This window comes from Silene latifolia, chromosome Y (assembly GCF_048544455.1).
Source record: "Silene latifolia isolate original U9 population chromosome Y, ASM4854445v1, whole genome shotgun sequence".
Taxonomy (NCBI): domain Eukaryota; kingdom Viridiplantae; phylum Streptophyta; class Magnoliopsida; order Caryophyllales; family Caryophyllaceae; genus Silene; species Silene latifolia.
Window position 1 is genome coordinate 483,083,038 of NC_133538.1, and position 17,783 is coordinate 483,100,820.

The 17,783-nt window shown below is 38.4% G+C and overlaps 1 non-coding gene across 1 annotated transcript; it reads right to left on the reverse strand.

Annotated features, from left to right (window-relative positions):
* Positions 1-3,540: 3,540 nt before the first annotated feature.
* LOC141634727 (small nucleolar RNA R71) lies at positions 3,541-3,647 on the reverse strand. Its single transcript, XR_012539452.1, has one exon. It is a non-coding gene; the product is annotated as a small nucleolar RNA R71 (small nucleolar RNA).
* Positions 3,648-17,783: the final 14,136 nt, after the last annotated feature.

Genomic DNA, 17,783 nt, shown 5'->3' on the forward strand with positions numbered 1-17,783 from the left:
GAAACGCTGGGACGGCCCGGGCAAGTCCTTAAGGGTTTATGCATGAATCGTAGCACTATGAGTAATGTTTTACTTTCCAACACTTTCTTTTCAAGTTTCACCTCGGAGGAAAAGACCCTAGAAACAAAGTGTAACTAGTCCTCTTTTCCCCAGCGGAGTCGCCAAACTGTGGACAAGGCCCTCGGGAACTGCGTCTGCGGGATCCACACCAGGCATAATCGACTCGAGGTTCTTTCGAATCGAATTATGACAAATTAGAGTCGCCACCAAGTTATTTGGGAACTTGGAACCGTTCAAGTCAACTTTACACCTTTCATCGAAAAGCATAAAGCCAATCGACTACGAGTGATTAAAGATAAAGACTTGTACCCTATATCACTCGATTTGAATGACTCTCGTAATGCAATGGTATTTAGACGGATCCACAAACCATAGATCTTGAGTAAGGGGTGAGGGTACGTGTTAGGAAGCCCATAAGGACACCTAACCCCGCCCGTCGACAACGGCCTCTACTAAGTCAAGTGTCGGATTTCAAACAAGGTCATAGCTACTACGATATATGAAATGCAAACATCGTTTTAACCCTAACATGTGAAGTTTCTATGTCGATTTAGATGCAACTAAACTAACTTTGTCAAAGTTGTAATTTAGCATGTGGGTTGATTGATCTAAGCAACATATAAACGAAAACAAACAAGGCTTAGGGGGAATGGGGGAGCCGTTGGGATCTACCTATTACAAACCAGGCATTTCATGCCGACACAACAATAAATTAAAGATACAACTCGATCTAAATACAATTGCTACATACAACACTATACCCGACAACACACACGGCCAATCGGCCTAGAAAAGCGTGCACAAGAGGGGTGGCCCACGGCTTACATGACTCACGGCCTTGGGTCACTCCTCGTGATGTGTACTTTCGCTCAATCTCATCGAATTAGACATAGGGCCGCACACCAAAGCATGCATTAGCATAAATCGGGCCATGTTGCTTTAAACAACATGCGATTTACTACGCTCTTACAAGCATTGGGGCACAACCATCTAACCAAACAAGACTAAGGTTTTTTGAAAGAGGTTTTGACTCGATAAAAGAAAACTAACTTGAAAATTACAACCAAACTAACAAACGATAAATTACAAGTGACAAAACAAATAAAGAACGAACGATGCGAAAACAAACGAACCAGGAAAGGCCAAAGGCCACGGCCAAATCACGGCCAAACCCAAACAAAGCTATCCTAAGTCCTAGGTCAGGTTCATTAGTTGGATCAATTGATTGCGAAACGAGCTCGGAACGAATTAGAAAACGAGTTAGAAACGACGTCGATCGATTGAAAAGAGGTCTTGCAATTGTGTATTCTACACGGCTCAAAAGGGGTCAAATTAGGTCAAGTTCGCTAATTAATTTAACTCATCGAGTGTTAATAAGAAGGTGCTAATCACGCACTCTTATACTAGCGAGAATTTAGGTGAAAGAGAGAGATGCATTCATTAAGTTACAGAATTGTTAGTTGATTTTTAAAGCTATGTCGATGTACCCTAAAGTGTCTAATTAGGTTATTAAATTGATCTAATGTCATCTAAATAAGTCATATGTTAACAATCAGAGGTCATACTAACATGCAACGGGTCCTAAGGTGGGTCGAATTGGCCGAGACAACAAAGGGTCAAAAGCGAGGACGGAAGTTAGAAATTCGTTTTATTTATGCCCTACCTTGAACACGAGGATATAAAAATGAGACGGGGGTGTACGACCGACTGATGTAGCGGTTTCTTTTCCCATCTCAAGTCAACGCGGGTGTTCATGGTGGTACTTTAACTCATACTCGGACTAAACTAGTTTCATAGTTAATTTAAACGATAAATAAAAGCGATAAACAAACAAAAACAAACTATAAAAGAACAAACATAAAAACGAAATAAAAAAAGGAGAAAGAGGAGGATTTGATGCACCCTCAACCTACATGTATCGTTGACACCGTCTTGGGTCGTAATCGATGGTAGATTTTATCTCGAGAGGCCGTCGTCGACGAAGAAACAAAGCAAACACGCGTTTTTGGCAAATCTGGACAGCAACTTTCAAACAGTGATTTCTCCCTCGTTTCACGATGAAAATTCGATTTAAAAGATGTTTTGAAAACTAGAAAGAGAGTAGAACAGAGATCTTAAAGCAACCCCCGCTCGTTTTGAGTTATTGGGCACGCAAAACGAGCATAAACAGAACTGGACAGACAGGAACAAACCGCGAAAACAGAGTGCATAACACTCTGTTTTTCGAGGGATTTCGTGTACTCTCAAGGGCAATTTGGCTCGTAAATCTTTGTCTAATGTGTATATGGATGTTATGTGGTTAATTAGGAACAAGAAAATCGAGTTTTGATGGAGGTTTGAGGGAGGAACGAATTGTTTTTCGAGGAGGACACACAAACAGTTTCAGTTTGGATATTGGTTTTGTGGAGGGTTTTTGAGAGGCAATTAGGGTTTGTTTCTGGGGTTTAAAGCTTGTGAGTGAAGGTAGGATGTATGGAGAACTTAGAGGAATGAATGTATGGTGAAGGGTGGGTATTTATAAGGAGTTAAAGTAGGGTAAAAGGGAGGAGAGGCAGACGGGCTCGGCTGAACATAGCTGCTGTCCAGCAGCTTTTGGAGGGTTTTCTAGGGTTCGTTTGGGGGGTTTTCTTGGTGATTAAGGTAAGGTAATATGGGTAGGATATTAGGGTATGGGTTAGGGTTAATGGGCACGGGTTTTGGTGGTATTTGGAGCGGGTTTTGGGCTCGGGTTTGAGCTGTAAAACAGGGGGGCTGCTCGTGTATATGCGGGCTGTTTGGGGGGTGTTTGGGATGGAATTTGGGCCGTGGTTATGGGGGTTCAAACTGGGTTGTATGGGTAGAGGCTTAGGTTGGTTAGTGTACTCGATATTCGTGCCAACTCGTAAAGAAAACGGGCCCAAAAACCGAGCTAAAATCGAGCTCAAGAACACGCTTTTAAAACAAGTTTTCTTCGCTTTTAAAATCGATTTTTCAAATCAATTAACACATTAAAATAAATTATTTTTCAAATCAAATATATTCATAAAATGATTTGTCAAATCAATTATTTATTTTATTTTCAATAAAATAAACTTGGGAAAATAAATTCAAAATAAAATAAAATAAATTGAATTCACCTCAAAAAAACCATAATTTAAATATCATTTAAAATAATAAAATGAACTCACTAAAAAAACATTAATTTAAATATCATTTAAATTAATAAAATGAATTCACTTAAAAAAAACATTAATTTAAATATTATTTAAATTAATAAAATACTTCATCGACGACGCCCATTCTACATCGTAAAACGAGCTCCAAATAATGACAATGACAACTAAAGAATACATGTGTCCTATCATCATCGGGTGTTTGTCGGGTTCTCTATAAATTCCAATATCGACGGATACGGGTATCTACACTACTCTCGGAATTGATTCTTGGAAAAAGTTGGCTCTAGCTTTCTACAAAAAGTTCTATCTACCGGAAAAGACTAACATGCTAAGAGCTCAAATTACGGGTTTTAAGCAAAGGGATGAAGAATCTTTGTATGAAGCTTGGGAGTGGTTCAAAGGAATTTGTCGCTCATGTCCTCACCATGGACTTAGCGAGTGGTTCTTGGTACAACAATTTTGGAACGGTCTATATGAAGATTCAAGGAACATTCTCAACATGGGATCAAATGGAATGTTCACCGAAGTTGATGACAATCAAACTTGGAACAAAATTGAGGAAATGGCGGTCCATAACTCACAATATAGTAGACCTTGCAAGGCTACTAGAGGAGGAAAGCATGAAGTGGACTCCGTTACTCAATTGGGTGCTCAACATAGTGCTCACATTGATGCCATCAATTTGAAGTTTGAAAAGGCTATGGCTAGACTTGAAGAAGCCTCAAAATCACCAAAGCATCATGTTAATGCCATGACGGCATCTTCATCAATCCCAAGTAGGATATGTGAGAATTGTGGAACTTTGGGACATGACCCAAGTGAATGTAGGGGAACAAATGAACAAGTGAATGCTTTCCAAGCATACAAAAGTGGTACCCCTTATTCCAACTATTACAATGAAAACACCAAATTCCATCCAAATCTCTCATGCAAAAGCCTAAATGTTCAAAACCCTCAAACAACATACACCCCACCTCCCATGAGAAACCAAAATCAAAGACCCTTTTACAACCAAAACCAAGGTTTACCAAAATCATTCTCCATACAATCAACAAAATGACCAAGGTTTTGATGTTCAAAAAGCGGTCCTTCAAATGCAAAATAATCAACAAGAGTTTTTCACTCAAATGCAAAAAGATAGTCAAGCAAAGGAAACCACCATCAACAACATCCTAGCTCACACCAAAATGTTGGAAACGCAATTGACTCAACTAGCATCTTCAAGCTCACAAAGACAAAAGGGGTAATTACCACCTCAAAGTAATCCCCCAAGACATGAAACGGTTAGTGCCATTCACTTGAGAAGTGGTACAAGGTATGAAGCACCGAAGAAGCAAGTTGAGGATGATGTTGTGGAAGCTAGTGACAAGGAAGAAATTGTGCAAAACTCCAAGGATGGAGAACCATCAAAAGAAGAAATTTCAAAGAAAAATGAAGACAAGGTCAAGGAGAAGGAGCCCATTGTTATTAGACTTCCTTTTCCAAGTCGTCAAGCCAAGCCCAAATTTGATGACCAACTAGGAAAATTTATGGAAATTGTGAAGAATTTGGAAGTCTCAATTCCTTTCACGGAATTAATTAATCACGTGCCGGCCTATGTTAAATACATGAAAGACATCCTCACAAAGAAGAAGTCGATCCGGAAGCTTGAGACTATCGCCTTCACTAAGGTGAGTAGTGCAATACTTCAAGGGAGTTCACCTCCAAAATTCAAGGATCCGGGAAGCTTCTCAATACCGTGTACTATTGGCGACACCACGATCAACAAAGCCTTATGTGATCTAGGGGCTAGTGTGAGTGTTATGTCGTACTCGGTGAGTAAAAGGTTGGGGATAGGAGAGCTTAAATGCACCAATATCACACTCCAAATGGCCGATAGATCGACGAAGACACCATTAGGGATATGGGAAGATGTTGCCATACAAATTGGGAAATTTTTCGTCCCAGTGGACTTTGTCATTGTTGATATGGAAGAAGACTCCAACATTCCAATCATTCTAGGAAGACCTTTCTTACACACCGCGGGTGCGGTGATTGATGTAAAACATGGAGAGCTCACTCTAGAAGTGGGAGATGAGAGTATAACTTTCAATCTTGACAAGACCATGAGAGCTCCCCGTTTGCATGAACCATGTTTTATGATTGATCATTATAGCCGGAAGGATGATAGGAAGAAGTCGGAACTCCAATGGAAGAAGAAAATTGAAGATGCTCCATTCAAAGAGCAAGTGAATTATAACAAAGAGAGCTTGAAAAGCTCACCAAAGTCAAGCAATGAAGAAGATGGCCTCATTGGCCAAGACAAGAAAATGGGAGAATTGTCTCTATCAACTCAAGAGATCTTTAGTGATCAAGTAGATGAAGTTTGTGGTCTTTGGGACGATGAGTTTGAAGGGATTTTCAATCCCTATATTGGTAATGCTATCGATCAAGACCGACAACAAGGGCAAAGATCTATTGAAGATCTTTATCATGACAATGAACAAGCTTTTGATTACTTCTTCAAGGTGTTGAGGAACATCAACAACACCTTGGACATGCCCCCATGACATCTCACTAAGGATGAGAGTTTGGTGGAGTCCTCCCTAAACCACCATTTGTAAATATTTCTAACTCATAACTCGCATTTTAATTCTCATATTGTATTTTTTGTCATTTTGGGATTTTTATGCCTTGATCAAGATAATTATCATGTTTGAGAGAAGTGAGTGAAGGACTAATGATTTCAATTGATGTGTAGTGCTTTAGCTTTGTGTGGGGATAGCAATTGCGTAGGCTATCCATGCCTTAGTAGTGCCTCCACAATGAAGAACACGAGATTTTGAAGAATGAAAAATGACAAGGGATATGCAAGTACACGAATGGAACTGAATCCGGGTAAAAGGGGCAGAATCCGCCCGTCTTCAGACAACCCGGGCATATTTGTCACAAAACTCCCGTCCTCTAAGCTGAACTTTTAAGATTTTGAGACAGTTAGCAAATCCGAGTGTCCTACAAAATAATCCGCCCGTCCTCAAAAAGACGCCCGTCCTGCAAGAAAAGACGTCCGTCTTTTTGGCTGAGAAAATAAGAAAATTCCCTGGAAAGGAATCCGCCCGTCTTCACTGAAAGACGCCCGTCCCGTAGCTGAACAATCCGAGCGTCTTTGCTCAAAGACGCCCGTCTTTAAGTGAGAATTCTGAAGCCCAGAACAGACAGAATTCGGGCGTCCCGAAGGAAAGCCGCCCGTCTTCCCCCTGCATTTCAAAATTTTTGGGTCTCTATTCATTTCTTCATTCCTTCATTCAAAACACTACACATAACCCCCAAAACTCAAAACCCTCATCCTCTCCATCACAAAAACAAGATTTCCTCAACCACATTCATCAAAATCAAATCAAAACATCCTTTCAACAAAAATTAATCACTCCTCTTTCAACAAAAATCAAACCATCACCAAAATCTTCAACCTTTGTGTCGATTTTTTAATTTATAAAAGCAAAGGACAAAAGGAGCAACAAAGGCACCAAAGGCAAAGGCACTCTCAACAAGGCAAAAGAGTCTTCAAGCAAAGAAAGCCTCATTGGCTATGGTGGTAGCTAGCTCAAACTTGGAAGTGCAACAAGAACAACCTCCCTTGGAAGCAACAACATCTACTACTCCGGAAATTGCTCAACTTTCGAACTATCCGGAGGTAATTTTCATTTCCAAATCCCATAGGGAAACTTTTGCCCAGTTTGCTAGAAAATCCTTTCTATCCACCCAGTTTATTTGTGAAGATGCCTTAGATAAGTTGGGTGTCCTTGAGCAAACCAAAGCCTTCTTTAAAGCCATGGGGTTGGAAAAATTGTTTACAACAAAAGAATTGACATACCCCTCCCTTACCTTAGAATTCTTGAGTTCTTTGAAAGTTACAAAGGTAGAGACTATGGAAAGCATCGAGTTCCGCCTAGCTAATGTTAGTAGGCGCATCTTCTTTGAGGAAATGAGTAAAGCTTTGGGTTTTAGTGATTCACCTAGTTATTTCAAGAATGTTGGCAAGTATGACCCCGCTCCTCTTTGGGAGGCGATTTCCGGAAGGAAATTTGAGAACTATCATGCTAGTCGCGCTCTATTAGTCCACCATCCGGGCATTAGAGTGTGGCACAAGGTCATAGGGAACACCATCATTGCAAGAAAAGACACCAACCACTTTACCAAGCTTGATTTTGTTCTTCTTGAGTCGGCCTTAAACATTGGAAGAGAATTCACCAAGCTTTTCAATTCTCTAAGGCTTTTGGTGGATAGATGGCTAAATGATGATTGTGGGAAGTAAGGCACTACCGTTATTGTGAATGGAGGTCTAGTCACTCTTTTGGCTAAATACTTTGATCCGAACTTCAACAAGGATAACAAGTATGTGGCAAAAAAGGGTGGTCATCTCATTGATATTGATACTATGATAAACAAATACAAGTGGGTCTCTCATAACCCTCTTGACACCAAGTATGGATGGCTCACTAGTGAGGCTAGATCTTTTACTTTGCCTTCGAATATTTGTCATTTAAGTGTCCATCGGACCAACTATCTCCTTCCCCTCTCAAAAGAGGTCGAATACATTATCCGACGAAAAAGGGATGAAATTGAAATGTACTCCTCTTCCATTGTCACACCACCCTATCCTTTCAAGTACCAAGAGTTGAAACCCGAAGGTGTTAAAGCAAGCAAAGATTATATGACTCTTCTTATGCAAGAGATGCACAAGCAAGCTTTTAAGGATCGGGAAGATGCTTACTTAGCCCAATATCCACCCCTCCTTAATTTAGCTAGGCAAGGACTCCTTGATCCTTCATGTCCTTTGCCTAGTTGGGCGGATAGGGAAGTCTTCTTTCCGAGTGCATCTAGGGGTGAGATTCCGGGTGACGATGAGGTTGTCGGTGATGCGGTTGATGATAGCATTGATGAAGAGGCTAGTGAAGAAGAAGAAGAGGATGATGAACAAAGGAAACAAGAAAGTGTAGAGGGAAGTGTTGATGAGTCCACTTCTATTGAGGAAGATGATGATAGTGATGATATAATGGAAGATTAGCAAGCTTTGGAGGCTCCTACCCTCTTGAGGTTTGTCTATTTCTCTCTTTGTTATATTTATTTATCTTGATCATGATTGGAGAAGTCCTAGAAACATAGATGACTAACACCTCGGCCCCATTGAGGTGTTCTTATTTCATTGTTCCCCCTTTTGAAAATCCAAAATGACAAATTTAGTTTCATGAATTGCATCGTGTGTGCATGAACTATACCCAACCTTAGGAGATTAGAAATAATGTCTAACTTGGTTTGGGGAAGTACATACATACACAACGGGAGGTAATCTAAATTATCCTCTCCTTCATAAACAAAACCCAAGCATCATGTAGTATTGATTAGTGTAGCTTGCATTTAGTGTAGAATTCATGCATCATCCTTGCATGATTTCCCATCATTTTGGCCATTGAGGACAATGCCCATATTAGTGTGGGGATGCGGAATTCTAACTTAACTTTTATTCAAAAATCCAAAAAAATTGAAAATTTCAAAAAAACCATAAAAATTTGAAAAATAGAAAAACCAAAAACATGTTCATTTCCTTTGTAGTGTAGTCGTGTATATATTATTTTATATATTGTGTTTGTTTTACCCTTGTTCACATTGATCGACTACGCCACATCCGAGACATGAGGAAATTGAAGACCGCATGGTATGATGTTTCCAATCTCCTTTTTCCTCTTTATGTTAATGACTATGTGGCATTATTTTGATTGATGCGGTATAACAATGTGAACTTACGACTTGCATTTAGTTTATATGTCATATTAGTTGGTAGAATCATTTGCATTAGGATGTTTATATGTTAGTTGCATCATGGCATGTAGTTTTCATGTTAGAAACTTTTGCGAAACCGTCTACTTGGGAAGCTTGACTAGTGTATATATGCCCTAGTAGATGCTTTTTCTTCTTAAGACTTCGCTTGTTAGAATACTCGTAAAACACCCTAGGATGTGTCATGCTAGTATCCATTGACCCATGGTTTAAGGCCTAGTCAAGAGTACCTTGTGATGTGATAACTCCTTGGCTACCGTTAATTCCAAGGTGACCCTTGAAACCATGCATCCATCCATCCATCATCCATGTTCTACCATATTTTTGGTCATCAAAGGGAATGGGCACAAAAAGAAATCAATTTGAGTTCAATGAAATAAAAAGTGAAAGAAAGTTTGCCAAAAAATGCATCAAATGAAAAGGGGAGCAAAAATAGAACTCCTAAAGCTTCAAATATAAGCCACCCTCACTATATATGGGGCGACTTTGAAAATGTTCAAAAGAAATGCAAAGAAAGTTGTCAAGAGTTGAAATGCCAAAAATAAAAAAGAAATGGCAAGATAGTGTTCTCAAATGTTATATGCCACATGAAATTGGGGGGAAAGACAAAAATGAAAGCCAACTCCCAAAGTGAAACTCAAATATCTATTGATCCCTTTATCCACCATATCCATTTTTGTGCATGGTAGAGAGGGGACGACCCTTCTTCTTGTCTAGGCAAGAGGGGGAATTCTGTGATCCTCCAGTGTTTCTAACACCATAGGGAGTCTACTCTTGACAAAAGCATTTAACGATTGAGGACAAAGGTACCCTAGCTTGACACAACTTGGAGGTGATTTATTGGTATCCTTCTAGGCTTAGTAGTTTGAAGAAATTGCATCTATGAAGGAGTGTGTACCCTTGAATTGCTTCCCTTGTAGATAATTTCCGCCACTTAGATGATGAAAGTGGCTATTCTTTTGTAGATGCATCCATTACTTGATTTTGTATGCTTAATGATTGGATGTGTCGCCATTTTGGCAATACCCACCTTGCCTTGCAAAAAGGCATCCTACCTCATGGTTGTCTTGTTGTGAGTTGAAGGGGCGGAGTGAGACCCGCTAATTGTCTCATATCGGCTATGTTATTAGGTTAGTTTAAATAATGGTCCTAGTCTTTGTCACCTCTTTACTCGGGACGAGCAAAGGTTCAGTTTGGGGATATTTCATGTGACCATAATTAGAGCATATTTAGTCACCGAATTAGCCTTGTTCCCATGTTTTTCAGTGCATATTTGGGTCATTTATTGTCTTTAGTTCTTTGTTTTGCATATTCTTTGAGGTTTTGTGTCCTTGGTAGGAAAGGAGTGCAAACCGTGCATCTTCATGGCAAAACGAAACTAAATTGATTAAATTCAATGACCAAGCATCAAGGAGAGACAAGATTAGAAGCCTTTGTACATACTATAGTAGATGGGCAATGATGAGAAAAGATCCTTGCATCCCCGAGGAAATCCCCAAGGATTTTATGAAGAAAAGGGAAGAAAAGAAGAAGAAATGTGACTGTCCAGCAATCCGTGCGGATTGTCCTGAAGACGCCCGTCCTCCACCTTTATAATACGTGCGTCTTCACTCCAAGACGCCCGGGCAGCAACCCCAGAAGACGCCCGTTTTCTCCCCAAGACGCCCGGGCAGAGACCCTCGAATCCGGCCGTCCCGTGCCTAAGACGCACGGATTCCAAGGCAGCATAACTTCGTCTTCTTCAAGATTCAAAGAAAGATGCCCATGCTTCCAAAAATACCGGCGTTTCCTTAAGTAGGGACTTAATCGTCATTTAAGCCCTTAGTTAACCTAATTCCTACACCTAATCCCCACTATAAATACCCCATTAGTCTAATTAGAAGAGCATGTTCTTCTTAGCAATCTCTAGGGTAGTTAATATCAATCTAATCTCTCTTTAATTTTGTAATCAACAATTAATCAAGTTTTAATACAAGTTTTATTCCCTTAATATCTCTTTTGTTCATCCTTTATTTTGGGTAATTGAAGATTATTTGGGTTATTATTGGGAGATTGACAACCTCTCAATCAAGCATCAAGTACTTCTTTTATTCTTGCTTTTTTATTGGAATCATTAGTAGATATAATTCTCTTGATCCCTTTTTAATTATTGTTAATTACTTTCATTTATTCATTATGTTTCACTTTGTTGGTATGATTGACAACCTTGCTAGCATGATCAACATGATAATGAGTGAGTAGTCACCTAGCTAGGGTTAATGGGTAATTAGGGGAAAACTACATGGGGAATGACTCATGCTTAAATTAATATGCTTTCATGGTTTATTTGCTTGCTTGTTTTGATCTCAACTCATGCACATGTTATGTTTGATGAAATGCGAGCCTATGAATCCTTGCATTTTTTACCCATCACCTATCTTTTCAATGAGACTTATAAGACATAAACCGACTCGAGTCTTATTAGACCATGCATGTTGTTGAGTAGGGAAGACTAAGTCGACTTGTAGGTGTTGTGCAATCTAATCGATTCGGCTCCGGGACCCAAACTTTCCTAGGATTGTAAGATATAACCCAACTCAATCCATCACAACAATAATTTCTTGCTTATAATTTGAGAACATGTTTGTATGATCAATTCCCATGAATCTCCTATGACCCCATGATACCCTAGTACTTTTTATCAATTGTTTACAACCCTTTTTATTCATCTTGCTTGTTTACTTTCATTGCTATTTAGTTTAGTGACCTTCTACATCAACCCAAATTGTGACACCCCTAAGACACCACTAGTAGCAATAGAAATCTCATCTCAATTCCCGCCCCTTGGGATAGACCTTTATTTGCCTATTTACTAATTGTAGAGTTGTTTGTGAAGCTATAAATTGTGTTTTGGTCTAGGTGCTCCTAACGACAAGTTACCGAAAAGATTCACTCCGACCAACAAGTGAAGGAGATACAGTTTTGGTGTTGAAAAAATGCAACGGTAGTAAGAGGGCCAAAAAGAGTAAGAAACCAGTAGCATGTAACCAATTGTTTTACTTTCCTCTCGCACCAAGACTTCAAAGAATCTATGCCACCAAAAACATTGCCAAACAAATGAGATGACACAAAGAAAACCCACGTGCTCCGGGGAAGATGAGTCATCCTAGTGATGGGGAAGAATGGAAACGATTTGATCAGATGTATCCTGATTTTGCCAAGGAACCCCGTAATGTATGACTTGGCTTGTGTACGGATGGATTTGATCCTTTCGGTAATTTTGGGAGGAAGTATTCTTGTTGGCCCGTTATGGTCACACCATAAAATTTACCACCTTGGTTATGTATGAAAAGACCAATTATCTTCTTGTCACTTATTGTTCCCGGACCAAAATGCCCGAAACGTAATTTGGATGTTTAATTACAACCATTGGTGGAGGAGTTGAAATATTTGTGGGAAGTTGGAGTGGAAACTTATGATGTGTCTCAAAAACAAAATTCTCAACTTAAAGCTTCCTTTTTGTGGACAATAAATGATTTTCCAGCCTATAGTATGCTATCTGGGTGGTCTACACAAGGACAAAAAGCATGTCCTTGTTGCATGGAGGAAAGTAAAGCATTTTGGCTTCCCAATAGCAAGAAAATAAGCTGGTTTGATTGTCATAGATGCTTCTTACGAGAGGGAAATCCACATAGGAAGAACAAGAAAACTTTCACAAAAGGTAAGGAGGTGCTTGATGCCCCTCCAAAACGAGTGCCTGGGGATGTGATATGGAAGACGGTATGTGATTTACCATCCCCTATTGATGGTACCGAGGAAGAATTTAAAGAATTGTAAAACCAGAAAAACGGTTGGTTTAAAAGATCCATTCTTTGGGACCTTCCTTATTGTAAGACAATGTTGATAAGACATAATTTGGATGTAATGCACATAGAAAAGAATTTCTTTGAGCAACTAATTGACATGATCATGGATGTAGAAGGTGAAAAATGTGATAGCATTGCTTCTAGAAAAGATTTGCAGAAATTTTGTCATCGTCCCAAATTACACATTCGCGACGACGGGTCTAAGCCAACATCCATTTTCACTCTCGACAAAGCTAAGAGAAAGGTATTGTGTGAGTGGTTACAAAATTTGAAGTTTTCTGATGGGTATGCATCAGATTTTAGTCGATGTGTTGATCTTAAGAAGCTGAAGTTGCAAGGCTTGAAAAGTAATGATTGTCATGTATTCATGGAGCGATTATTACCCGTTGTTTTGAAACACCTCGTGCCGACAAACGTTTGGAATGCAGTTATTGAGATTAGTCAATTCTTCCGAGATTTATGTGCCTCTTCAATATGTGTTGATGACATGATTAAATGCGGAAGAGCAAATACGATATTGTGTAAGCTTGAAATGATCTTTCCTCCTGCATTTTTTAACTCCATGGAGCATCTACCGGTTCATTTGCCATATGAAGCCAAAGGTGGGGGACCCGTCCAATATAGGTGGATGTATCCATTTGAAAGGTAATTAAGATAATCTAGCTACTTTTAAATTAAAATAAATAATAATAACTAATCTATTTATTATATGTTAACTTTATTATTAATAAAACTCATCATTAACTTTTAGAGGTTTCTTAATCATTTGAAGAAACAAAATTGGTAATAAAGCTAGGGTGGAAGGTTCTATATGCAATGCTTCTTTAACGGAAGAGATTGCAAACTTTTGTTCTCTTTACTTTCAAAAACATATAGAAACCAAAGCAAAAAACTTGAATGTTGAGAAACCGGATGAAATAGACGGAAGTTTATCCGAATTTTTTCAAACTCAAGATGATGAAGGGTGTTCATCAAAGGGGCAAACAAGATATTTGGTTGAAAAGGAGTATAATCGTGCCCACCTTTACGTGCTATCTAATTGTGACCTCTTGGAGTCATACGAAACACAGTTTGTTAATGATTTCATTCAGAGGAATCCTAATATAAATACGGATGATGTTTGGGACAAACATGAGGACCATTTTCCATCATGGTTTCAGAAACATGTAATTGAGTTGAATATTCAAGATGATTTGATAAGAAGTTTGGCTTTTGGTCCTTCAAAAATGGTAAGAACGTGGAATCGATACTCGGTTAATGGGTTTAATTTTCAAACATTCAACCACGGTAAAGGTAAGGCTAGGTGTAATTGGGGGTTACTATTTCTTCTCTTGATGACAACGAATACTATGGTATAGTTGAAGATATCTTTGAAATTAGTTATAATGGACGTGACCGAGCTTATAAAACTGTCTTATTCAAGGTTGACTGGAAGGATAATTCTGTGGCTGGAATGAGAGTACATGAACAATACAAGCTTGTAGAAGTGAATCTTACTAGAACATACTCTAAGTATGGTCCATTTATACTTGCACATCAGGCTCATCAAGTGTATTTTGCTACTTATCCAAGCACAACAAATGATAGAAATCAAAATACGTGGTGTGCAATCTTTAAGACAAAGGCACGGTCACAAGTTGATACAACTTTTTTCCAAGAAGAAAACGTTTCAAATGAAACGCTTTTGTCTCCACTCGATGAAATCAACTATGAGCATGAGAATAAAGATGGTGAAGACATGGAAGAGGAAGAATATTATGATGTGGAAGAGAGACTGCCGGAGGAGGATGAGGCGGAGGAGGAGGAGAGAAGGGAAGAAGAGAAGGAGAGGAGGGGGGAAGAGAAGGTGAGGAGGAGAAGGGAGGAGGAGAAAAGGAGGAAGGACGAGGGGTTTGGAGATGAAGATGATTATGACGATGATGATGACGGTGATGAGGATGAGGATGAGGATGAGGATAAGGACGAGGGGTTTGGAGATGAAGATGATTAAATTGTTATAATTTTATATTAAGAGTAAATTATTAAAATTTAGAAGTTTGTATAATTTTCATTTATCATTATTTGTGTTAATTTTTATTTGTATTACTGCAGATGGCTGGAGCAGGTCGAGGTAGGAAGCGTGGAGGCGGCTCAGGTTCTGGACAGAGTACGCGTGCGGAGGAGGAGGAGGAGTTTGTGTAGGAGGATCCAATGCAGACAGACGGTGACGGTAACGGGTGCCGATACGGTACACTTCGGATGATTCTTGAGCCGGCGGGATTATGGTAAGTTTTATTCTTTATTAGTCTACTATTTTTATTTCTTTTTTTTTTTAAAAAAAATAATAATTGTTTCTAATTTTACATGTTCAAAATAAATGCAGGTTTATGGACGATTGCGTGGTACGAGGTGTCACGAAAAGCACGAAGACTAATTTCGTGGGTCCAATTCCTACATCGTGGACACAAGCTTCTAATCAACAAAAAGAGACGTGGTTGAATAACTTTCGGGTATATATTTTCCGTAATTCTTTGTTTTAGAAACCAAATAATTAATTTTGATAAATTTTTTAAGAACCTAGGTTATACTTTTATTTTATACTAATATGAAATTTTGTCGCTTTTTTTTTTGTAGCTATCATTTGCTTGGTCACCGTCTCAAGAACAGAATGTCCGTAATAGGTACAATGACGTCGGTAATCGACGATATCGGGACTTGATCTGGAAGACGATCAGGCGCCCGAAGGAACCAGAGCACATGAAAGGTATTTAATTAACTTGTTTTCTTATTTGTATTAATTAGCATATACTCTCTTATATTATAAATAATATCAGTAACTTATTAGTTATGATTTCATATGTGTAATTGCAGGTGACAAGTATGAAGGCTTAATAAAGCATACCAAAAGTGAAGCTTTTCAGAAGAAGTCTAAGCAAGCATCCCTCAACAAAAAAGGAGGAAAGGAAGATGCCGTGAACGAGCCTACTCATTTCGCGGGTTCACGATCGTTCTGGGATCGTGTATTGGGTGTAAGTTTGTCTATTATTTCACACTTTTTTTGGTTTTCAATGCAACATGTTTATTTTATGTTAGATTTTTTGTTGATTTTCTAACATGTATGTTTTTTTTTTCATTCACAAAGGAAAGAAGAAGTCAAAGCCGATTGCGACGGTACCGAAACTGTTTCTGGACACGCATTCCAGGGTTGACTACAAAGAGGTTAGAAGTTGGACTAATCCAAAAGACAAGCAATTATATGTAAGTTTTCCCTAACACTTAATTTTTGTTAATTTATTCTCTTTTAAAATGTCGTATATAAGGTGGTTACCATATTAACTTACAACCATTTGTTTAATATTGTAGGAAGAATTTGAACAAGAAAAAGCCGCCAATCTAGAAAAACCAGATAATGACATATGGTATGAGTTGGTGAATGGCTTCAAGAAAGGGCACGTGTATGGTACCGGAAGTTCAACATCGGCTTTCTATGAGAAATCGCGTAGGAGATCGACTTCAACAATTCCCAGCAACCACTACTACAAATCCCTTACGTTGATGACGCTTTTGCATTGACGCTTTTATAGAGCGTCGACCTCAAAATTAACCCTCCAATTTAATATTTTGGAAAACCGCCTAAAAATATTTTGGAAGACGCATTTTTCTAAATTTCACCTAAAACCCCGCTAATAACCCATACATAGAATACATTTCATTTTGTCATTTTCCTTAAAGAAAAAACCCTAACCCCCTAAACTGGAAAAATCTTCTTTGATCATCATCAAGGACGACTTAATCTTCCAATCAATTCTAATTGTTCAATTCACAAAGTTACAATCTGCCTATCACACATTAAAGGTACGGTTCTACTTCTCTATTTTCTAAATTGTTTTTGTTTTGATTGTATGTATTCTTCTGCAATTTGTTAGTGTATTAATCAATGATTTATGAAATTGTGCAGTCAATTCTAATTCTTCAATTCACGTTTTTGTTTTGATTGTATCTATTTTCCCTAATCAATCAATTGTTTTATTTTGTTATTCGATTTATAATTAATCAATCGGATTTGGGAATTACCCTCTTCGTGACCTGATCCGTGATTCGGCCTGGTTGATAGGTCTGCAACCCAGTTATAATGTGTTTCTATTTCATAAGGTATTTTACTTGTGTTGAAACCTCAAATTCGTAGTAGTGTAGGCTCGCTTTTGTTGTTGGTTTCTAATTGCTGATTTTGTTGCTAAATGATGCTTTTGTAACTGGTACTTTGGTAGCATTGATTATCAGTTAGGTGTATATTTTCATTTCACTTTTACTACCAGCTATCTACTTAAGACTAAATAGGAGAATTACTAGATAGGCGAATTTGTGAAGATGCGAGTTACTTTTTTGCGCTCTAGGGACGGTAGGCCATTTATTTGTGCTACTTGTGCATCTAGTTAGTGGTGTGACAAATTTGCACTTATAAGTTATCTGAGTTGCCATATAACTTGCCATATAGTTTGAAGGAGTGAATAGACGAATTGCATGAATTGAAATAGATTGAATTAAAAGATTATTTCACCGAGGTAGACGAAAAATAAAATAGAAAGAGCATCCATTATTTACCAAGGATAGTTAATACTTGAGTAATGATTCAGGAAGCATGGCTGTGAAAAGTAATGAATTAGTATAAGTACTAAGTATAATTTTGAAGATTAATGACTCATGTAACCTAACACTGTTTTCTTGATTTCTTTGCATACTGATTCTATTGCTATGGCCTATAGGGAGTACGATTAGCTGCAAAATTTCTAGATGACTATAGATACAAACAGTGAGAGGAGGTAGGTTTGTTTCAGAGAGTAGTTACTGCCGATCCGGATAAAACTCTAAGTTTCTAGTGTTAAGTAACGAGTCGACTTTGAGAACGTATTTGGCTTTAAAAACAAAT